Raw genomic sequence first — 17,146 nt, forward strand, 5'->3', positions numbered from 1 at the left:
GAAGTTATTTTGATAGTTTGGAAGTAATCACAACTCAAAAGTGCTTAAATCGCTTTAAAAACAATGCTGAAAAATGACCTTTGCTCACTGTTTTGACTATAACTTTTGATTCATAATGAATTTTGAGTGAGGTTTGTTTCATTGCAAAATAGACATCTTGGCTTCAATTTGAACATAAATTTTTCCTAATTTGGATTTATATTGAGTGAGTTATGGTCGTTTGAAGTCAAGCCATCAAAGTTGTCAAAATTAGGGTTTTAGGGAAGCATGCGTAAGCATGCCTCGACCATGCATACACAAGGTCATTTCTAGAAGCCTCATTTCTAGAAGCTCAGAACTTCATTGTTTAGGGCCTAAAGCCTCCCTTTTTGATGGGCCTCAGCCTTTAGACCCTTGGGAATGTCCAAAACCTTATAAATGAGTTTGGAAACACTACTTTTAACATATAAATACAACCTTATGCCTCCAAACCCAAAGCCTATCGCAAGCGCTTGTGCCCACAGTGCGCTATGGCGCATCAACAGGGTTTCGTACCTGTGTATACGACATGGATCAGCATGTTCATACTAAGGTAGGCCAAGGCTCACCGAAGTATTAAACACAGTGATGCTTGTCTCATATACGAGGAAACCAATGTCACTAGCTGACATGGATAGAGAAAATTACACCACAGCAGTCATGCACACAATGTAGCATGGATATGCATCTACAGCATAAGCCTTGAATGCATACCCACATTCTAAGGTCAAGAGCATCCATGATTAGGAAGGGGTTGCCATCCTAACCAGTCATTGCCACATCCAGAGGGTGGCCTAAAGTACAGAAAAAGGAATTAGACATTTCCATACCCAAAGGATGTGGCCTAAGCAAGGTTTAGAAAAAGGAACCCTGATCTAGAAAGATTTAGACATGGTTCTAAAAGAAAAGACTAAGAGAGAGAGAGAGAGAGAGGACCCCATAGAAAGACTAAACCTTCTAATTTAATGATCTTTGCTCTTTTGCTTGCACTTAGAAGTTGCGCCCACGCTCTATGCATTCATACAATAAACAAGGAAAACACAAAACCAACAGACAAGCTAGGCAAGCAAGCAAAGGAGAGAAGACATGCTAACAAGCAAACAAGTAAAGAAAGCATGCGAAGAAGCAAGCAAGCATGTAATCAAACAAGAAAACAAAGAGAGGTTGTCCTCGAGGGACAAATGTGGGTTTGGAATTGGTGTCCGTAGGTCCATTATATTGGAGTACAAACAACACTTGTGCCATCAAGTAAAATTCCTAAAAGGGACTCAGGATTTTGTGTACAAAGATGGCTATGAACCTATACACAATCAAAAGTAAGAGCTATGCTTGATGACATAAACAAGCAAGTAAAGACACATGCATGAACATGTAAACAAAGCAAAGAAACCACATGAGATGGCACAAAGCAAGTAGACACAAAAGAGATAAAGTATACTAACTTAATTGTTAGTATGCTTACCCTTACAAACTGATTACCGCTGCTGGACACTTAATTGTTGCTGACGCATTTGTTACTGCATTAGATACTTTCTATGTTAAAGAGACCTATAATAGAAATACCCATAAAATAAAATATATAAAGAAAACAAGATTCTATGTTAGTGGTAACTCAAATTCAGATTTGTTTCTATTTTTACAGCAACAAAATAAAAAATTTCTGTGTTCAGCAAAACCGATGTCTATGTTTATTTCAAAATATCAAAACCCACACCCATCAAGATACCAAAATATAGCAAAACCCATCAAAATTTCAATATCCAAATTGAGAAAAAGAACAAATCACCTAGTAAACAAACCTTAAAGTCACGAAACAGTGTCATATCAAGGTTTCAGCAGCGAGTCCGGTGAGGAATTGTGGCAGAGGACGAAGGTCTTACGAGGTACTGCGGTGAGAAACAGAGGTCCAGTGAGGCTTGTGACAAGAGACAGAGGGGCGGAAGAGGGTGATGAGATTTTAGGGATTTTTTTTAACATTTTTTTTTAAAAAAAATTTAATACATTTGTCTGAAAACGTGAAATAAGGTATTTCTTGAGATGTTATCTATATCTATATATAATATAAGAGTGAAATGTTGGACTTTTTATTAACCACTCCTTTATTCTACCACGTGACTATATAAATTTATGCCACGTATACATATAAAAATGCCAAGCAGTTATGCCATTTCATTTTTCCTATTAAGTTTAAGTATTTACTCAGTGTTTCACATAAGATGTATATATTAAAACAAAAAATTGTCATTGTGGGTGCAAGTGCCTGCGATACTCTTTTTGGGAAATATGCCTTGGCCAAGGGGGACCATGGCAGAGGGTGTAAATAGAGTTGCCACCTAATTTAGATCTAAGAACCGTAAATATAGTGCCCTTTGTGAAAGGATTGAACTTTACTAAAGCACATGCCCAGAGTTTAGGTATGGGGATGGGAAGGTGTTAGGCACCCAATCCCACCCGACTTGTGGGTCAGCTTCCACTCATTGTATTCTAAGTCTTAATCTCGTTAAAGGCAAATTTAACATGTTATTCTAACTCACACACACACACACACTAGCATGCATTTAAAGCAAGCAAACATGGCATAATCATCTCCAAGCCTAGCATTCATCTATCATGTCATTTAAGCATATATTACTAAGGGCAGAAACATCACAAGGCAAATTCAAACAAACATGCCAAGATACCTATATATAAAAAACAAGGGATTCAACCAAGCATATCATATTCATCAAAAAAAAAAAAAATGCATGTTCTTATGATTATGCATGACTTACCTCACTTACCTCACTGCATCACAGCACCTATGCATCAATGCATGGTCATGGCATATGCATGTTCATGGCATTCAAATAAACAAAACCCTAATAGACATCAAAGGCATAAAAATAAATAAATAAATAAATAAAAAACAAAACAAAAACAGAGAAATAGAGACCTAAAGATAGGTAGACTAGGCTAAATAGAGACTAAAACACATAAAGAAAACAAGGGAAAAGCAAACAGAAAAGGATTTAGGGTTTCTGGGCACGGATGTGCATGCGCATACTTAGGGTATGCATGCACAACCCAACTGTTTGCGTATGCACATCATGAATATGCATACGCATGCATATAGCATGCACATGCATACACACCCAGAACACAAAACCCAACAAACAAAAAGGAAACTATGCCAAACCAAAGAGTTAACAACCTAACATGGTTATAACACGATCCCAAAATAAACCTAGATTACACAGGCATGTTATAAACACATAAACACAGACACAAATATATATATATACACACACACATATAATGAAAACAAAGAAAAGCAAAGAAAAGTGAAGAGCCAAAGTTAGAACCTTTACCTCAATACTAGAACTCTTTAGAACTTGATTTTGACCGTTCTCTTCAGTCAATATATTCATAACCAATTCAAAATGAGTTAGTAAACTTTAGAACTCAAAGATCAAGGCCAAAAAAGGTCCAAATCAAACAAAACTTGACTTGATGATGTATTGGGAAAGACTCCCTCTTTGATTCACTACTTTCTAGTGAATCTTGTGTGTTTTCGACCGTTTTCGTCCTCCCTTGAAAATGTGATTTTTATGGCTTTATATAGTCAAAAAATAGGGGTATGGGGGAGCTCTCAGACGATGTAGGATCCTTTATAAACTAGATTTATTGCAAAAAAGCTTTCCTTACATAGTTTCTAGAACCCTAGTTGTGTACGCATGCCCGTGCATGCGTGTACATGCAATAAGCATGCGTACGCATGGCTTGAATGTATGTACGCATTTGTGTGTGTGTGCGCACACTTAGGGTTTCCTGTGGCCTTTCTTTTCCAAAAATATTTTTATTCTTCTAAAAATAAGTTATATTTTTCACAAATGCTATCCTCAAGTCAATTTTTATCTAATTGGGCCTTAAACCAACCTTGGGCTTTAGGGTACTACCATCATTGGAAAACAGGAGCCCAAGTCATAAAGGGTACAAAATGCAATGTCTATAGATGCCCCTCTTTTAATTTGTGAGCTTCACTAACGAAATCAAAAGAATAAGAGACAAAAGATTTTGTTTTGACATGTGGCTCAAGCCAAACTCGCACATGGCAAAGAACACGTATACATGGGGCAAGGTGCAACTTTGCAGAGTTGTGTGGGATTCGTAAGTCCAAAGTGTCATAAGTGTTACTCAGGAAACAAGTAATGATAGGTTCACTATCCGTCAACTTGGTTTGCCAATTGTAAGCAAAAGGAAAATGACTCACTAGCCTATAGTCACTAAAAAAGAAAAACAAACATGGCCAATGGCCTCAACCATCAACCAAGCAAACAAGGTTCTCTTACGAGCTAAAAGGATACATATCTATGGTGTCCATCTAAGGCTCTTGCCTCAAACTTCTCTGGTGGCTCTTGCCTCTGGGTAATTTTTGTCTTTATCTCAATCTCTTTAATTCTAGGTGGCTCTTGCCTATGTCTCAAATTCTTTTATTCTGGGTGGCTTGCGCCTCAGTTCTAGTGTACATGTTCAATTCCAAGAAGGATATGTACTCAAGTTCTGTACTTTTATTCTCTGATTTATCTCAAGGGTTCTTGTATATTCAATTTTTGAAGGATATGTGCATAAGTGTGGTGGTGATCTTGGACGAAAAGCTCACTCAAATTTCTTCCCAACATGTAGGGGAGTTTTTGTTTGGGTAGCTTTCAACTTACGAGGAAGTCCTTGGTGATGTATGATCCACTAGGGAAAATGACTCACTTGGGAGTTTGTGTTGGTGTCTCTGACTCATGAGGGACTTTTCTTGGTAATCCTTGTCTTACTAGGGAGAACTACAGGGAAGTCTTCGATGATTCTAACCTGCTGGGGAAAAATCTTCTTTTCATGACTCACTAGGGAGCTTTGTTGGTGGTTTTAACTCTTAAGGGAGTTTTCTTGGTGATTTCTATTCCACTAGAGAGGATCTTGTTATTTCCAATCCATTAGGGAATGTTCTTAGGGCTATTATGCCTTTCAACTCATTGAGGGGTATTTCTGCAGCTTGGTAACTTTTGATGCTTTATGATCCATTAGGGATGATTTTTGAACTTCTCCTTCTATTTTCCCACCTCCTGGAGTCTACTGGGATATTCCAATTTTTTTTTTTTTTTTGCTAAACTACACGTAGTTTAATGGGGGCCTAAACTACATGTAGTTTAGCCACTGGGTGTCTTTCCCGCCTCTTCATTTTTATTTAACGGTTACCAACCCTTTTATTTTTCTTATTATTTTCATCTCTTTCATCTCTTCACATTCTCTATAACTCTTCAACTTCCTCCCTTTCTCTACAAAAGTGTCTACCCTTTCCTCATTTCTTCATCCCTCATAATCTAAAACTCTCATCTTCTCTCAAACTCTCTCATCTTCTCCAATGGCACCCAAGACCAAGAAGACCTCTTACATGATCACCAGTGAAGTTTTTAATCTCACTTGCTAGGCTGGAACCACAAGGATAACTGAGTCCCCTTCATTGCTTTACAAGCCACAAAATCACCTTTTAGAGAATGTATGGACCAGATTGGTAAGTTTTTCAAACTTTTCTCATTTTTAAGTTTTTTCTTTAATTTTAAATCTAATTATATTTTTTTCGATCTTCTGTTTTAATCCATTTTTAAACTTGTAAATGCTTGAGTTTTGCTGTGGGATGGGTTTAGATGAAAACCTAATGTCCTAGGAGGGGTAGGAACTTGTTTAGGATGAGTTTTGATCAATGGTAGGTTGTAACTATTGAAGAACTTGTTATGTTTGCATTCATGTGTATGCATGCATCGTGCATGTATGCATGGCCAGGCCATATGCATACGTGACTAAGCTGCATGCGTACACATTCATGTTCACTTGGATGCATGCCTTAGCATGTGTATGCATGCACAAGCCATGCGTACACATACACAGGTCATGCGTACGCATACATAGGCCTTGCATACACACGTTGAAGTCTAGAATCATTACTTTTTGCTCTGTTTGATTTTCTTTCACTTGTTTTTGTCCAAAATGATTCTTATGCTCATGTTTTTGATCTTTTACATGATTTACAGCCTTACTCAAGTAGGGGTAGTGCTGGTCACCTATTTGCATGGTATCAAATCCTGATGATCGAGACAAAGGCTTTAGTGAATATGCCTGGTTTTGGGCCAATTATGCATCTACTTCCTTTGGGTGTAGCTAGTGGCGTATTGGTGTAGGCACTAGTTGAGAGGTGGTAGGACACTACCCACACCTTCCACATTGCTAGGAGGGAGATGATTGTGACTTCTCACTGTGGGCACAACGGAAAATGGAGTCGCCACCTAGTTATATGGTCTAGGAATCATGAATATAGCGTCCTTTTGAGGAAGGACATTTTATCTTACTGCCAGAATTTGGGTTTGGAGTTGAGGTATGCTTTTAGGAAGGTGTTAGGCATCCAAGATCACCCAACCCTAAGGTTGGCCTCCCATCATTGTGTCTTATACCTTAACCTCGTTAAAAGCACTCTCAACACTTACATCTATACTCACATACACACACTAACATACATCTATGCATACAATTATGGTATATTTCATCCCAAAACACACATACTTATCGATCTAAAACAAAAGAGAGCCAAGGCATAAAAGAAAACCCTTGCATTCATCTAACATGTAGAAACTTATCATACATCTACGACAAGACAACAAGCATATTATCATAGCGAGGCAAACATATTACAAAACCCTAATCATACATATAAGCATGTTCTATCATATCATCAAGGTGAAACCCTAATACAATGCATGGACACGTTAATGCATGACTTATCCTTTACTTACCTCTCAGATGCATGAACATATGAATGAATGGCATTATGACTAAGAAACCCTAATCTACACATGTGATAACAAACAAACATGTTAAAAGGTAAACAAATAGTTATGGGGCTTGAAACTTATGAAAAGGAGGCTACACAAAATACACATGTGAATGCAGAAACAAAACAAACAAAAATTAGGGTTTCTGGGTAACGGCATCACGCACGCTAGAATAGGTCTGTGTATGCATGAGTTCAGCCTACGTGCACAGGCTAGATCACGCGTACGTAGATCCTTACCCAGAAAACCTAATTTACATAGAAACAGAGTAAAACAAAACAAAGAAACAGATTAATGACACAAAGAAACAAATGTAAAATTTAGCAACCTAACATGCTTAATGACACAAAGAAAACCTAAAACTAACCGAAACAAACATGTGTAAACATAAACTAAACAAAAGAAACAAATTAAAACAAAGATTAAAGGCATAAAAGGTAAAGAAAAGTTTAAAAGAATACCTTAAAGCAAAAGCTCTTAGGCTTGATTTTTGACCGTTTCCCTCAGTCAAATCTATCACAATTCAATAAAATAGTGATTAGCAATCTTAAACTCGATGTATTGGGGCAGAAAAAGGTCCTAATCAAATAAAAAATGACTTGAGGTTGTTTTGTGAAAAAAACCCTTTTGATTCACTATTTTCTAGTGAATCTTAGGTTTTTCCCATGAGATTTCTGCTTGTTTTGAAAATGTACCATGTAAGGCTTTATATAGTTGAAAAAACGGGGTTTGGGGTGGCTTCCAAACGATATAGGATTCGTTCTAAACCTCAACCATTATTTTAGAAAACTTACATTTCTTATGCTTTTGAAACCCTAGCTGCGTGCGCAGGAATGTGCCTGCGTACGTATACATTGGCTCGCGTATGCAGGCTAAGGGCCACTTTGGTCAATTTATTTCCAAAAGTAGATTTTTTCTCATTTAAAAGGTTATATTTTCCATTTTAATACTCCTCAAGTCAATTTAATATTTGATTGGGCTCTAAACTGGCCTTGGGCCTTAGAGTTTGAGCATCATTGGGGAACAGGAGCCCGAGTTGTAAGGGTTACAAAATGTAGTGTCTACAAATGCCCTTCTTTTGATTTGTGAGATTCACTAACAGAATCAAAATAACAAGAGACAAAACATTTTTTTTCGATGTGCAGCTTGGGCCCAACCCACGTACATGACACATATCATGCATACATGGGCGGGGTGCAACTCCGAAGAGTTGCATAGGATTCATATGCTTGAAGTCCCACCTTTGTTGCTCGGGAAATGAGCAATGATAGGTTCACTATCTCAAAATTGTTTTACCATTTGCTAGCAAATGGCAAGTGACTTACTATCTTAGAGTCACTAAAAAGAAAAAAAGAAAACAAACAAAGGGTGCTCTTACGAGCTGACCGAATAAACAACAAAAGGATATAGTCTTTGTGGTGTCATTCGGGGCTCTTGCCTCAAACTTCTCCAGGTGACTTGTTCCTCTTGTCTTCTTCACTTCTTTCTCAACCTTTTCTGGTGAGGCTCTTGCCTTGGGTTAGCCTTGGCCTCTTTTTCTATCACTATCTCTACCTTTTTCTTACCGTGCATGCATATTCAACTCTCGGAGGATATGTGCACAAGAAGGATCCATTAAGGATGGTGAAACACTCACTGAGGAGTGGATAGGGAGGAATCTTATGCCTCTCACGACTTGCCTAGGGATGAGAAGCTCACTAAGGAGTAGTGTAGATCCACTAGGGAAGAATCTTCTTCTTCCTTCATGGTTCATAGAGGATTTTAAGGAAGAATCTTCTATTTCCTTGCTAGGGATTTTTTTTTCTTTTGTATGGGACTTGTCGATGCCCGGGTCGCGAATGGTCGGAAAAAAACCGCTGCCGGGCCTTCGTTCGACCACCTGCCGTGGCGACGCTCCCGCACACGCGGGGCCCATTGGAGGCTTTTCTTGATAATCAGTGTGGTTTGCGCGGAGCTTCGGGTGCTCTCTATTTCAAGGGGAGAAAGGTATTTGTCTACCTTTGGAGGTATGGCGGGAATCTTGGCCAAATTTTAGGTGATTACCAAAGGTAAGTGAAATCGCCACCAATCATTGGATTTTTCTATGGTGTGATTGGTCACCTATTTCTAGTTGATTTTATTACAAATCCTAGGCTAAGAAAAAGGGAATTTTTCCTAATTTAATGTGGATGGCAAAAAATCTTGATTCTTGAGTCCGGAAGTTTGGTTACGTGTGGAGAAGGTGTTAGGCACTCCACAACGCCTGCCCAAGGACAGTCCTTTGTTTTGATAAAACCTTAATTTTTGGAGATTGGCAGTAAAAAACATGATTTTGGCATTAGCTTTCGGGGCTTTTCATGCATGGGAGGCTTTGAGGTTTGGCATTTGAATGGCTGTGGTCCCAATCTATACTTTTCTAAGGCATTCGGGTAAAGTACCAGATTTCCACGGCGAAAATTCAGTGACATGTCACCTTACTTTCATGGCGGAAATTAGGCATCACTTTGCCTTAGGTGACATGGACTGTGACAATCAGACCAGAGGGGGCGAGCAAGTATATATATACATACATCATGCACAATGCAAGCACACAGAGTAGGAAAATAAATGCCTACATCCTTAGAGCATGGCCCAAAATGTTGGTGCAGGAAAGTAAATAAGGGTCACTATACTCTAGAGATGAGGATGAATGGTACATGGCATGATATACCTAATTCAACCCATCTAAAAGAGAAAGGAGGGAGGAAGGAATGGGGTTTAAAAGAGTACATAACTGAATGGGAGAGGCTAGCCCCCTAAATCTATTGAACATGGTCACTTGGCTTATATCGACATACTTGCATCCTCACCCTTTTTGCTTGCACTTGGGAGACCGTGCCCTAGCTCCATACGTCCTCTCTCCATGTGTACACATACAAAGGCAAGAATAAGAAACTAGCAGACAAGCAATGGAAAGAAAGAGATGCACAGATAATGTGCAAAGGGTGCAAAGCAAACAAGCAAGATAGATATAACCTGGAGAAAGGATGTGAGCATTCGGCACGATCGCTATAACCCACTGTAGATCAGGAACTTGGAACTTCTTTTGGAACTTGTCAACTATGATGGCAAGGCGAAGGACATGGTTGCTAACTAACCTTGAGATAGGACGTGAGCATACGACATGGCTGCTATCACGCACTGTAGATCAAGAACTTGGAACTTCTTTAGGAACTTCATAACTGTGATGTGAGCATACGACACGACCGCTATAACCCACTATAGATCAGGAACATGAAAACTCTTCAAGAACTTGATAACTATGATGGTGAGGCGTACGACATGGTCACTAATTAACCTCGAGATAGGATGTGAGCATACAGCATGGCCACTATAACCCACTGTAGATAAGGAACATGAAAATTGTTCAGCAATTTGATAACAGTGTGATGGCGAGGCATACAACACGGTTGCTTGTTAACCTCAAGATAGATTGTGAGCATACAGCACGGCCGCTATAACCCACTGTAGATCAGGAACTTGAAACTTCTTCAGGAATTTGTTAATTATATGATGGCGAGGTGTACGACACAGTCGCTAATTAACCACAAGATAGGATATGAGTGTACAATGTGGCCTTTATAACCCGCTGTAGATAAGGAACATGGAACTTCTTCAGGAACTTGACAACTGTGATGGTGAGGCATAAGACATGGTAGCTAATTAACCTCGAGATAGGATGTGAGCATACGGCACGACTGCTATATCCCACTGTAGATCAGGAACTTGGAACTTCTTTAGGAACTTGATAACTGTGATGGCGAGGCGTATGACACGATCACTAATTAACCTTAAGATAGGATGCGATCAGACGGCACGACTACTATAACCCACTGTAGATCAGTAACTTGAGAACTCGTCCAAAATTTGACAACTGTGATGGCGAGGCGTACGACACGAACGTTAATTAACCTCGAGATAGGATGTGAGCATACGGCACGGCCACTATAACCCACTGTAGATCTGGAAATTGAAAACTCATCAGGAATTTGATAACTGTGCGATGGTGAGGCGTACGACACTGTCACTAATTGACCACGAGATAGTATGTGCATATACGGCATGTCCGCTATAACCCACTATAGATCAGTAACTTGTAACTTCTTCAGGAATTTGATAATTGTGTGATGGCGAGGTGTATGACACGGTCGCTTATTAACCTCGGGATAGGATGTGAGCATAATGCACGGTCATTATAACCCACAGTAAATCAGGGACTTTGAACTTCTCTAGGAAGTTGGTAACTGTGATGGGGAGGTGTTCGACGTTGATGCAAATTAACCTCGAGATAGGATGTGAGCATATGGCACAACTACTATAACTCGCTGTAAATCAGGAACTTGGAACATATTTAGGAACTTCATAACTATGAAGGCGAGGCGTACGACATGGTCCCTATTTGACATTGAGATAGGAAGTGAGCATACAACACGATCGGTATAACCCACAGTTGATCAGGAACTTGAAAAGTCTTTGGGGATTTAATAATTGTGTGATGGTGAGGTATACGACACGGTCGCTAATTAACCTCGAGATAGGATGTAAGCATATGGAACGACCACTATAAGCCACTGTAGAGTAGGAACTTTAAAACTCTTCTAGAACTTGAGATGGCGAAGCGTACAACACGGTCGCTAATTAACCTCGAGACAGCATGGCCGCTATAACCCACTGTAGATTTGGAACTTGAAAAGTTCTTAAGGATTTGTTAACTGTGTGATGGTGAGGGGTACGAAATGGTTGCTAATTAACCTCGAGATAGGATGTGAGCATACAGAATGGCTGCTATAAGCCATTGTAGATAAGAAACTTTAAAACTCTTTTGGAACTTGAAAATTGTGATGGCAAAGCATACGACATGATCGCTAATTAACCTTGAGATAGGATGTGAGCAAACGACATGGCCGCTATAACCCACTATAGATCTAAAACTTCAAAACTCTTCAAAAACTTGATAACTGTGATGGCAAGGCGCATGACACGGTCACAAGTTAACCTTGAGAAAGGATGTGAGCATACTGCACGACTGCTATAACCCACTTTGGATTAGGAACTTGAACACTCTTCAGGAATTTGATAACTGTGTGATGGCAAGTAATACGACACGGTCGCTAATTAACCTCGAGATAGTATGTAAGCAAACGGCACGGCCGCTATAACCCACAGTTGATCAGGAACTTAAACACTCTTCAGGGATTTGATAACTGTGTGATGACGAGGTGTACGACACGGTTGCTAATTAACCTTGAGATAGGATGTGAGCATATGGCACGACCGCTATAAGCCATCGTAGAGTAGGAACTTTAAAACTTTTCTGGAACTTGATAACTGTGATGGTGAAGCGTACGACACAGTCGCCAATTAACCTCGAGATAGGATGTAATCATACAACACGGCCTCTATAACCCACTGTAGATCAAGAACTTGAAAAGACTTTAGGGATTTGTTAAATGTGTGATGGCGAGGCGTACGACACGATCGGTAATTTAGCTCGAGATAGGTTGTGAGCATACGGCACGACTGCTATAACCCACTGTAAATCAGGAACTTTAAAACTCTTCTGGAACTTGATAACTGTGATGGCGAAGCATACGACACGATCGCTAATTAACCTCGAGATAGGATATGAGCAAACGGCACGGCCGCTATAACCCACTGTTGATCTGAAACTTCAAAACTCTTCAAAAACTTGATAACTGTGATGGCGAGGCGCACGACACAGTTGCTAATTATCTTTGAGAAAGGATGTGAGTGTACTGCACGACCGTAATGACTCGCTTTAGATTAGGAACTTGAAAACTCTTCAGGAAATTGATAACTGTGTCATGGCAAGGCGTACGACACGGTCACAAATAAACCTTGAGATAGGATGTGAGCAAATAACACGGCCGCTATAACCCACTATAGATAAGGAACATGAAAGCACTTTAGCAATTTGATAAAAGTGTGATAGCAAGGCGTACAACACAGTCGCTAATTAACCTCGAGATAGCGTGTGAGTATATGGCATGGTCGCTATAACCCACTATTGATAAGGAACAAGGAACTACTATAGGAACTTGGTAACTGTCGTGGCGAGACGTACGACATGGTCGCTAATTAACCTCGAGATAGGATGTAGCATAAGGCATGGCTGTTATAATTCACGGTAGATCAGGAACAAGGAACTTCAATAGGAACTTGATAACTGTCGTGGTGAGGCGTACGACATGGTCGCTAATTAACCTCGAGATAGGATGTGAGCATACGGCACATTTAATATATCCCACTGTAGATCAGGAACTTGGAACATATTTAGGAACTTGAAAACTAAGATGGCGAGGCGTACGACACGACTGCTAATAAACGTTGAGATAGAATGTGAGCATATGGCACGACTGCTATAAGCCACTGTAGATCAGGTACTTTAAAACTCTTCTGGAACTTGATAATTGTGATGGCAAGGTGTACAACACGGTTGGTAATTTAGCTTGAGATAGGATGTGACCATACGACACGGCTGCTATAACCCACTGTAGATCTGGAACTTGAAAAGTTTTCAAGAACATGGTAACTGTGATGGCAAGGCGCACATCACGGTCGCTAATTAACCTTGAGAAAGGATGTGAGCATACTATATGACCGCTATAACCCACAGTATATCAGGAACTTGAAAACTCTTCAGGAATTTGATAACTGTGTGATGGTGAGGCATACGACACAATCGCTAATAAAGCTCGAGATAGCATGAGAGCAGATAGCGTGGCCGCTGTAACCCATCGTAGATCAGGATGTGAGCATACGACACGGCCATTATAACCCACTATGGATCAGGAACATTGAACTTCTATAGGAAGTTGATAACTTTGATGAGGAGGCATCTGATGTGGTCGCTGATTAACCTCGAGATAGGACTTGAACATATGGCATGATCACTATAACCCATTGTAGATCTGTAACTTGGAAATACATTACAAGCTAGATAACTGTGAAGGCAAAGAGTATGACACAGTCGCTAATTAACCCCCAGCTTGGATGTGAGCATATGGCACAGCCACAAAAACTAACTTTAGATCAGTAAATTGAAAACTCTCCGGGAATTTGATAGCTCCGTGATGGCGAGGCGTACAACCAATCGATAATTAACCTCGACATAGGTTGTGAGCATACGGCACGGCCGCTATACCCCACTGTAGATCACGAACTTGAAAACTCTTCAGGAATTTGATAACTGTGTGATGGCGAGGCACATGACGCGGTCGCTAATTAACCTTTAGAAAGAATGTAAGCATACTGCTCGACCGCTATAATCCACTGTAGATTAGAAACTTGAAAACTTTTTAGGAATTTGATAACTGTGTGATGGTGAGGCGTACGCCCGGTTGATAATTAACCTCGAGATTGGATATGAGCATACGGCACAACAACTGTAATCCACTGTATATTAGGAACTTTATAACTCTTCTGGAACTTGATAATGGTGATGGCGAGGGGCACGACATGGTCGCTAATTAACCTCGAGATAGCATGAGAGTAGATGGCGTGGCCATTGTAACCCACTGTAGATTTGGAACTTGAAAACTCTTCAGGAATTTGATAATTGTGTGATGGCGAGGCGCACGATGCGGTCATTAATTATCCTTGAGCATACGGCTTGATCGCTATAACCCACAGTAGATCAGGAACTTGAAAACCCTTAAGGAAATTGATGACTGTGTGATGGCGAGGCATATGCTCGGTCGATAATTATCCTTGAGATAGGATGTGAGCATACGCCGCTATAAGCCACTGTGGATTAGGAACTTTAAAAGTGTCATGCCCTGAACCCAACTACAAAGATAGGCACATGATAACCGCCGCACGCTTATAAAGTAAGCACCCTACAAGTGTGCAAGGCTTTATTAGCAACTAAAATTTATCCTCAAAAATTAATATCAAATAAATCCAAAATACCTCAACAATTTCTTTATGAATAGATCTCCAATAATTTAATAGGAACAAAATCCAAACCTCATGTACATAATGCCAATTGGCCAATAAATATAAAACTATTAGAAGTCCATCCAATCACAAAATCACTAAGCTTCTTTTCCTGCTCACAACACAACATCAAAATTCCCAAAACTTGGTATTCTTCACGATCTGAAACTCAAAAAGCCATATCAAAAGGAACTTCTCCCTGACGCTTCCTCTAAAAACTTAGATATCACCTCAAAGGTGTAATCAATCCTTCTTTACTTCAGTCTTTTGGGTAGACTCCTCTCTTAAAATATCTCTCCATATACGTTGATTTAATAAGCTTATATAGCTAGGGTTCAACCTTATTTTCTAAAAAACTCCCTTATAATTATTAATTATAAATTGTCCCCATAAATAAATTTACTTAAATAACCTTCCTTTTATTTTTTATTTTTATTTTTTTTCGGGGTATTACAAAAAGTCTTCTGGAACTTGATAATGGTGATGGCGAGGCGCACTACGCAGTCGCTAATTAACCTTGAGAAAGGATGTGGGCATACTGCACGACCGCTATAACCCGCTATAGATCAAGAACTTGAAAACTCTTTAGGAATTTGATAACTCTGTGATGGCAAGGCGTAGACCCAGTCGCTAATTAACCTCGAGATAGGGTGTGAGCGTACAGCACGACCGCTATAAGCCACTTTAGATTAGGTACTTTAAAACCCTTCTAGAACTGGATAATTGTGATGGCCAGGCACACTACGCGGTCGCTAATTAATCTTGAGAAGGGATGTGAGCATACTGCACGACTGCTATAATCCTCTGTAGATTAGAGACTTGAAAACTCTTCAGGAATTTGATAACTGTGCAATTGCAAGGCGTACGACATTGTCGCTAATTAACCTCGAGATAGCATGTGAGCATATGGCATGGCTGCAATAACCCACTATAGCTCAATAACTTGAAACTTCTTCAGGAATTTGATAATTGTGTGATGGCGATGCGTATGACACGGTCGCTTATTAAGCTTGGTATAGAATGTGAGCATACGGCGCGGCCGTTATAACCCATCGTAGATCAGGGAGTTTCAACTTCCTTACAAACTAGACAACTATGAAGGCAAAGCCTACGACACGGTCGTTAATTAACCTCCAGCTTGGATGTAAGCATACGACATAGCCACTATAACCCACTTAAGATCAGGATCTTGAAAACTCTTTAGGAATTTGATAACTCTGTGACGGCGAGGCTCACACCCGGTAGCTAATTAACCTCGAGATAGGATGTAAGCATACGACACGGCCGCTATACCCCACTGTAGATTAGGAACTTGAAAACTCTTTAGGAATTTAATAACTGTGTGATGGCGAGGCGCATGACGTGGTTGCTAATTAACCTTGAGAAAGGATGTGAGCATACTGCACGATCGCTATAAACCACTGTAGATCAGGAACTTGAAAACTCTTCAGGAATTTGATAACTCTGTGATGGCGAGGCGCACACCCGCTAGCTAATTAACCTCGAGATAGGATGTGAGCATACGGCACGACAGTTATACCCCATTGTAGATCAGGAAGTTGAAAACTCTTTAGCAATTTGACAACTGTGTGATTGCGAGGCACACGACGCGGTCGAAAATTAACCTTGAGAAAGGATGTAAGCATACTGCATCACTGCCATAACCCACTGTAGATCAGGAATTTGAAAACTCTTCAGGAATTTGATAACTGTGCGATTGCAAGGCGTACAACACTGTCGCTAATTAACCTCGAGATAGGATGTGAGCCTACGGCACGGCTGCTATAAGCCACTGTAGATTAGGAACTTTAAAACTCTTTTGGAACTTGATAACGGTGATGGCAAGGTGCAAGACACGGTCGCTAATTAACCTTGAGAAAGGATGTGAGCATACTGCACGACCACTATAACCCACTGCAGATGAAGAACATGAAAACTCTTCAAGAATTTGATAATTGTGCGATCGCAAGTTGTACGACATTGTTACTAATTAACCTTGAGATAGCATGTGAGTATATGGCATGGCCGCAATAACCCACTGTAGATCAGTAACATGAAACTTCTTCAGGAATTTGAAAATTGTGTGACGGCGAGGCGTATGACACGGTCGCTTGTTAACCTTGGGATAGGATGTGAGCATACGGGACGGCCGTTATAACCCATTGTAGATCAGGGAGTTTGAACTTCTTTACAAACTAGATAACTATGAAGGCAAAGCGTTTGACACGATTGCTAATTAACCTCCAACTTGGATGTGAGCATATGGCATAGCCACTATAACCCACTTTAGATGATGAACT

This window comes from Quercus lobata, chromosome 10, assembly GCF_001633185.2.
Source record: "Quercus lobata isolate SW786 chromosome 10, ValleyOak3.0 Primary Assembly, whole genome shotgun sequence".
Classification (NCBI taxonomy): Eukaryota; Viridiplantae; Streptophyta; class Magnoliopsida; order Fagales; family Fagaceae; genus Quercus; species Quercus lobata.